The 7,854-nt window shown below is 31.5% G+C and overlaps 1 pseudogene; it reads right to left on the bottom strand.

Moving 5' to 3' along the window:
• Positions 1–1,387: 1,387 nt before the first annotated feature.
• Positions 1,388–1,503, bottom strand: LOC123939437 (annotated as a pseudogene).
• Between the last annotated feature and the right edge of the window lie 6,351 nt (positions 1,504–7,854).

Raw genomic sequence — 7,854 nt, 5'->3', positions numbered from 1 at the left:
AAAAAAAAGTGCTGTGAAATGACAAAAATTCTTATATATATGTATAAATATCTTATTATAAAGCTCTTTCTCATGAAAATTAGAGAATTAAAAATATATCTATGAATGTTTTCATTTTAAGTGAGTAAGTGTTATGACATTTTGGATATGGAATTGAAATGGCAGAAAACTTTACACTGTAGTTTTTATGTTTTTTTAAAGGTTTTATTTATTTTATTTGAGAGGAAGAGAGAGAGAGAATGAATGGGGGAGGGCAGAGGAAGAGGGAGAAACAGATCCCCGCTCAGCAGGGAGCCCAATGTGGGGCTTGATCCCAGGACCTTGAAATCATGACCTAAGGGGAAGGCAGATACTTAACTGAATGTGCCACCCAGGCACCCCTGTTGTTTTCATTTTGGTTTATTAATAATTAACAGTTTAACTATCACTTAGTAAATGCATTGGACTTCACAAACTTTTATGTTTTCTATATTTTCTTGATATCTTCTTTTAATTAATATCTAAATATCTTATTATAAAATATATGTGCTGTTTTAAAAAATAAGTTCAATTCTTCAAGTGATGTATAATTAAAAGCAAATGTCTATTACTGATCCTTGTCACCTGATCTAAATTATTTACTCAGTATATTAATCTTAGTTTGTTTTAGTTAATGTTGATTTAGTTATTTTTCAGATCTGTCAAAGTCTTCTTATCATTTGTGTATTTATACAATCTGATTCCCAAAATAGAATTAATATGATTATTCCATTTAGTGGATAAGGAATCTATGTATTTTATGTGAAAACATATCAATAATTGTCTCATACTTCCACATTTGTTTTAAGTGCAGCATGCTTTAAGATAATTGGAATTCTTGCCATGAGCCTTTCTAACAATTCTCCTTATTAAGCTGTACCTTAGACATACTTATATAAGGCAAGTGTTTTGAAATTATTGAAGTGTTGTTTATTAGAAATATACTTTTCTCCCACCCAGTTGAATGTGTTAACAAAAAGACAAAGTGAGAAACTAGATTTTAGTCGAGTCATTCTACTCAATGATGTTTATCAGTTTTATTAGCTAATACATCTGGTCGAATAATGTTTTTTGTTACTAAAAATGATAAATGTTCTATGAACATATTCTTACATTTAATTTAAGATTCCTCTCTTTTTCAGGCTATCTGACACTAGATATCAAAGCTTCTTTTCCACTAACTGGTGAGTCTTCCTCCTCTGGGAAATGAAATGTTTAAATGACTTTCTTGTGTTGAAGTATTTAAAGTTTTCCAAAAGTCAGCTTAAATGATGATAAGACTAGTCTTTTCAATAAAACTTAGAAAAAGGCATCACATTTAAAAGGGAATTAAAGGTATATAAAGTCAAGAATTTCTTTTGGCTACTAAATATCTGGAAATTTTCCCCAAATCTTTTTATGTTGTTAATTACATTTGTTTTCAATTAGCAATAATTGCACCTCAGATAAACCTCATTGGCTTCGATACTGCCACTGCGCAAAGCTACATTTGTTTTAGCAAAGAAAAACAGCCTTATAGAAATGTACTGTATCTCATTTCTCGAAAATATATTGCATTGTTATATGTTGATAATTGATGGTCAAATTATTCTGCCATGTGAAGTAAAATTTCTATACACACATTGTGTTTGTACAGTCAATCCTTGTTATTTGCAAATTCCATAGTTGTGAGTTCTCCTCCTCACAAAATTTTATTTTATTTTATTTTATTTATTTATTGTAACTCCAAAGTCAATATTTGGCATGTCCATGGTCGTTCATTTGTAAACACATGCAGTGAGGTTAAAAACTTGAGTCAGCCACGTGCATGAGCATTCCCAGCTAAGGGTAAATCTGCCTTCTTGTTTCGGATCTCATATAAGAGTCTTCCTTATGTAGTGCTACATATTTTGCATTCTTTTGGGGTTTGGTGGTGGTGGTGGTGCTGGTTGTTTCACTGTTTAATTAAAATGGCCACCATGACTAGTTCTGAAGTGTTATAAAAGGCTCCTGAAAACAAGAAGAGTGTGAGGATCTTTGATAAAATAGGTGCTTAGGCATGAATTAAAGTGCTCTTGACAATTAGTCCAATGTTAATGAATCATTAGTTTATTTTAAATAAGGTGTCTTTAAACAGAAACATATGTGGACTAAGTCTATGTATTGACCAGTTGACAAAAATGTTATGAAAGGTTCAAATCCTATATTTTCCCTAGAAGCAATGATTTAGTTTTGGCAAAATCAGTGTTTGTGTTGATACTATAAATTATGTCTACTGTGAATAATGGGATTTGGCTGTATATGATCATGTATATACACATACACACACAAAATGTCTGCATATATGGTTATTTATTATTTATTATTTATTTTGTTGTGTAATATTATTCAGGCATTAAAAAAAAAAAAGAATAACATCTTGCCATTGGCAATGATGGATGGAGCCAGACAGTATCATCCTATATGAAATAAGTCAGTCAGAGAAAGACAAATACCACAAGATTTCACTCATATTTGGAATTTAAGAAGCAAAAGAGATGATCATATGGGGAGAGAAAAGGGAGAGGCAGGCCAAGAAATAGTGTTTTAATTATAGAGAACAAACTGATGGTTACCAGAGGGGAGGTGGGCAGAGGGATGGGTATTAAGAATGGCACTTGTGATGAGCACTGGGTGTTGCATGTAAGTGATTAGCCACTAAATACTACACCTGAAACTAATATTACACTGTTTTAACAAACTGGAATTTAAATAAAAACTTAATAAAATAAAATAAAATTTATTGTCAAGTGTATATTTTTAAAGACTATTACTAAACCTAGGAAATTTCACAAAATCTAAACAAAAAAAAAAAAAAAGAAAAAGAGCAGTCTCCAAACGGTAATTTTCAGTACTGTTAATTAAATCATAATATTTCAAAGATATAGTGCATTATCAATATTGAGCATTTATTTGCAGAAGATTTTAATGTATACATTAATTTATTATTTGAATTGATGCTGCAATCATGGTTTAAATCACAGTCATTTTATTTTGCTTACTAATCTACCAAATATGGGGGAATTACATACTTTGTAATAATATATACTTTATGTATATATAATTAGTTAATACTTAACATACTTTTTGTACTTTTTATTGTGTTGACGTATGTCTTCTCTTTGTTTTTAGCTATTGACCAATTGATACTTTTTGCAGCAGCAAAATAGAGATTGTAAACAAAATGCAATAGTGGCAAAAGGCTTTTGAATATTCACTTTTCTTTCAGAACATTCTTTAGGACACAAATGGTGAAATTAGTAGACATGAGTATTGCAGAACATATTTGTCCAGTAAGATTCTAAAATAGTTTGCTATTAAATATCAATGAAATACAATGATCTTATACATGTTTATGGGCAGATCTTAGAACAAAAGTGTACATAGATATACCTCAGTATAATTGTGGGACCTATATTGTTGTATATATATAGTCTTTTTGCTTAAAAATCTAGTATCTTGGGCCATGCCATACTGAATGTTTCATATCAGTGTATTTCTATAGGTTTTTGACATAAATTAGCCTTTGCTTAGCCTTCTATAATCTTGAACTACTTCTAATTTCATGACTGTGTAAAAAGTATCTGCAAGGAGTAGGTAATCCTAAGAATATCATTGAAATATTACAGTAGTTCCTAATTCCCACAGAAATGATAATTTAATCATTTGAAACTAGAAATAGAGGGGCGCCTGGGTTGCTCAGTGTGTTAAAGCCTCTGCCTTCAGCTCAGGTCATGATCTCAGGGTCCTGGGATCGAGTCCCACATCAGGCTCTCTGCTGGGCGGGGAGCCTGCTCCCCCACCCCCACCCCGCCTGCCTCTTTGCCTACTTGTGATCTCTGTCTGTCAAATAAATAAAAATTTTTAAAAAAAGAAAGAAAATAGAAATAGAATTGATAAAGCATATTGTAAAATTATAGTTTATTAGCAAATCCTGCACCATAGGAATCACAGTTGAAAGTTTAGGATTTTTAATCGTTTCATATATGCTCCTTACTATGAACTGAGAACTCTTTTATAAATCATCTAATTCTCACAAATATTATTTGAGTTAGATATTCACATCAAGCTCACTTCAGGGTTAAAGAAAATGAGGTCAGAACAATTAACTTGGCAAAGTTTACTAAATTAGTCAATAGTTTAGAAGTGATTTGAGCCTGGCTAATCTAATGTGAAAGTTCATATTTTAACCATGGAGCTACTTGGTTTATTTTTATGGTAAAATGTTGCTGTTTTTATTGGGCTAAAAAACACATAACAAAATTCACTATTTTAATCACTTTTATGTATACAATTAAGTGATATTAACTAGGTTTACATTGTTTCACAACTTTGACCACTATCTATCTCCAGAACCTACTCGTCAAAAAATGAAACTATTTTGCTGGTATTCGAAATCTATCGAATTTCCAACCCTCTTTCATATTTTAAAAAGGACATCTGTAGAACAAATTAGAGCAATAAAAACTGGAAAGTTAGAAACCACATATAATGAATACTGCCAAATGAAAACAGCATTTGATAATATAAAATGTTATTTTCTTTCCACTGTTTTAATTGTATAATTATAGTTTAGCCTCAGTGCTTCAAAAGATCCAGTTTTGATCACAGTTATGCTAAACTCTATTCTTTAGCTTTTCCAAGAACTTGTCATACCTGTTTCCATGAAAATTGAGTTTATATAGTGAAAATGAGTATCATTAGACTGTGAAATAGGTAGCCATACTATATTACTGAAAAAAGAAACACCTACTTTGTTATAGAAAGAAATAATAAACCTTAGGAAAAATCACTGAAAAAGCTATATTTGTCAAATAAATTATTTTAGAACATCCATGTTGGAAGTGTTTATGTATATTGATCAACTTCTTTTCCAGAGACTATGATAAGAGCAATAGGATTTCTTTAGCTTATGTGAAATAATAATTTTTTCTGAATCAAGTTTCTCCTGCTCAAGTAATTGTCTCTGTCAAAACATTTTTAACTGGAAAGAAATCACTCAGGTTTCTTGAAATAGCTTTTGTGAATTTTAACCATATAAAAGTCTATTAACTTGAAAAGTATACCATTGAATATAAAACTTGAAAAGGCTTCAGAAATATAATGTTTAAGATAGCATTTAATTCACATAAACATATGCACTGTTTTGATTTTTAAGAGTGATACCACAAATAAAAACAAAATGTAAACTAGAAAAATACATTTAAAAAAATACATTTTTCATTTTACTGCTGGAATAGGTGCACTGACTTATCTCTTTGAAGAGGCCTTTCTTGACAAATTAAGTAGGAGTTTCTTTTGACATATTATATTAAACTGATACTCCTTCCTTTTTTTTCCCCACTAAGTACTCAATTTCTTTAAAATTTATTTTCACAAATTTCGCAACAAATATAATAGTTATATTTAAGTAATTGCTTAATGGCCAATTGTCATTAGACTCTGCAGTGTCACGTGTTATGCCTATTACAGTTTAATTGAGTTGACATCAAAAGGTTTTGGTTGTCCTTGGCTTTTGATATAGGCAATATGATATAGATATGGATATACTGAAGAATAAATCCTCTATAAAGAGAGGATTTCCAGATTACAGGATCATATCATGAAACTAGGGCCAAAGAGTGAAATTTTGCTTGTTTTTAGTCTGAAAGAAACTGACCTAACATTACTAAAGAGGAACGTAATAGCTAACACTATGACCAGGGGGAGTTTTGACAAGAAGTACAATTTTGAAGAGTCAATTTTGAGTTGTGTGGAATGGGATGATATTCATGGATGAGTTATTTTTATAATTTATAATTATAATTTATAATTATCTTATGCAACATCTGAGGTAGAAATTGTATGATATAAGTATATCACCAGTACCCTAAAGAGAATTTGAGGCACTTTGATCAATATGTTTTTTTCCTTTTTCTTTGTTTTTTTAATATGGAAGACCAATCAGAGTATTTGGGTTTTTAATTATATAGTTCAACCATGTAATAACATTTGTCATGTTGATTTCTTGTATCCATCAGCACTAGGAGAGCATCCTAAGATTGTGGAAGGTTGTTTCTTCATTTGACTTAAGGCAGGCAGCATAAGACAATGCATTTTCTTTGTAATCGGCTAAGAGAGATCCTGCACTATTTATTCAGTGATGTAAGTGAGATTGTGTGGCAGGCTGGAGTGCAAATACTCACCTGCTTAGAGCAGCTTTCTGGGCATCTGCATCATCTCCTTGTGTCCACCACCTCACGTCCCCATCAGATGTTTCCAGCTCTCTTGGAAGAAGAGAAGAAAAGGTTGCTTCCTTTTCTACTACTGCCAGATTCCACTGATCAGTAGACTGAAATAAAGTAGCATTCCCAATATGCAACCATGTTGTGAATCAGAATTAGAAATCAAGCTTTCACACAATATTTTTGTGTGGATAGTTAATAAAATGATAAACACAGGACTCTTCAAGCGGTGACATGCTCTGTCACTTTCAAGTCTAGCATGTTACAGATGTCAAGGTACTTGAGATAGTGTCTCCAAACCTTAAAATATAGACTTGAAGATAATATATCCTTTCTTCCATGGAAGTTTTTAACCTAAATTGTAGACTCCTTTAAGTCAAAAATTTGTCACAGTGAAAGAAGTCCTCAAAGCTTGGTTCAGTCTACAAGAGACCACCATTTCCCAACTAAGTGTGTACATGGCTGAGAGAACTTCCCCATGGATGGAATAATGGTAAAGAATTTTTGATCAATGAATAGTGTGCAAAAGAAATATAGGCAAAATAGAGACTGAGGTTGAAGTGAAGGGCAATGTTCTAGGTTTCATTATGCAGTGGAAACCAGGTCATGAGCCTTCAGATTGGAGAACATAAAGACCCTAGGCCTCCATGGGGGCACATCTCTAAAGGTGTCCGAAGGAGAAACTTGGGTTTGCAAGGCCTGACAGCTATGCAATTTGTAGGGCCCACTTCAAGAAGAGTGATTTAATACACAAACAAAATTAGGTAATAAACAATACTTTTATAGTGATAATTCTAATTACAAGATTGCTGTACTTGCAAACAACATAAGCAAAAATGCAGAAAAATAACAGAATTAAAACTGTTATGTAACTCTCTGACAAGCCTCTATAGTCCTTTTATTCCCTTTGGCTGCATGCTCTTTTATTATCTGTCCAAATGACAAAAATAAAAACAAGAAAGAAAGGTAACAATTATCAAACTGATGCTTTGAATTTTCCAGAACAGTTGGCCTTCCTTATTGTATGCGTTGCTCAGTTAAACACATACTTAAAGAAAAAATGTTGAGGTGTCCTAGTGGAATATAAGAGACAAAAGAAGCAGACAAAAATTGGCCTGTACATAATAATAAGCCAAATTTAAAAAGAAAAAAATGCTTAATGTTTATTTGGACATCATTTAAGTATTAAGTATTGAGCATTACATCTAACCATATATGTCACTATAGAACAACTTGATATACAGAACAATTTTATTTTGTTTTCTTATTTTATTTTATAATGCTGAGAGTGTGGTGTATCCCTCATGGAGTACTTAAAAATAATAACAATGTTAAGAATAGAATAACAAAAACTCACATAATGCACATGAAATCCCTTTGATTGTCAGACTTGATTCTGACATTCACTCATTAAGTTTCATCCATTAATATTTGATCACTAAAATATTTACAAGTTTTCCATTTTGTGGAAAAAACACACACTGCAAGCCAGTCTATAATTAATAGGAAATAGACTAGCAGAATAAACATGAACTTTTAGAAATAATTGAATTGGGATAATTTAAATGAGGAAAGCTATAGTATTCCACTTTTA

This window comes from Meles meles, chromosome 3 (genome assembly GCF_922984935.1).
Source record: "Meles meles chromosome 3, mMelMel3.1 paternal haplotype, whole genome shotgun sequence".
NCBI lineage: Eukaryota > Metazoa > Chordata > Mammalia > Carnivora > Mustelidae > Meles > Meles meles.
This window is presented reverse-complemented; position numbering and strand designations above follow the sequence as displayed.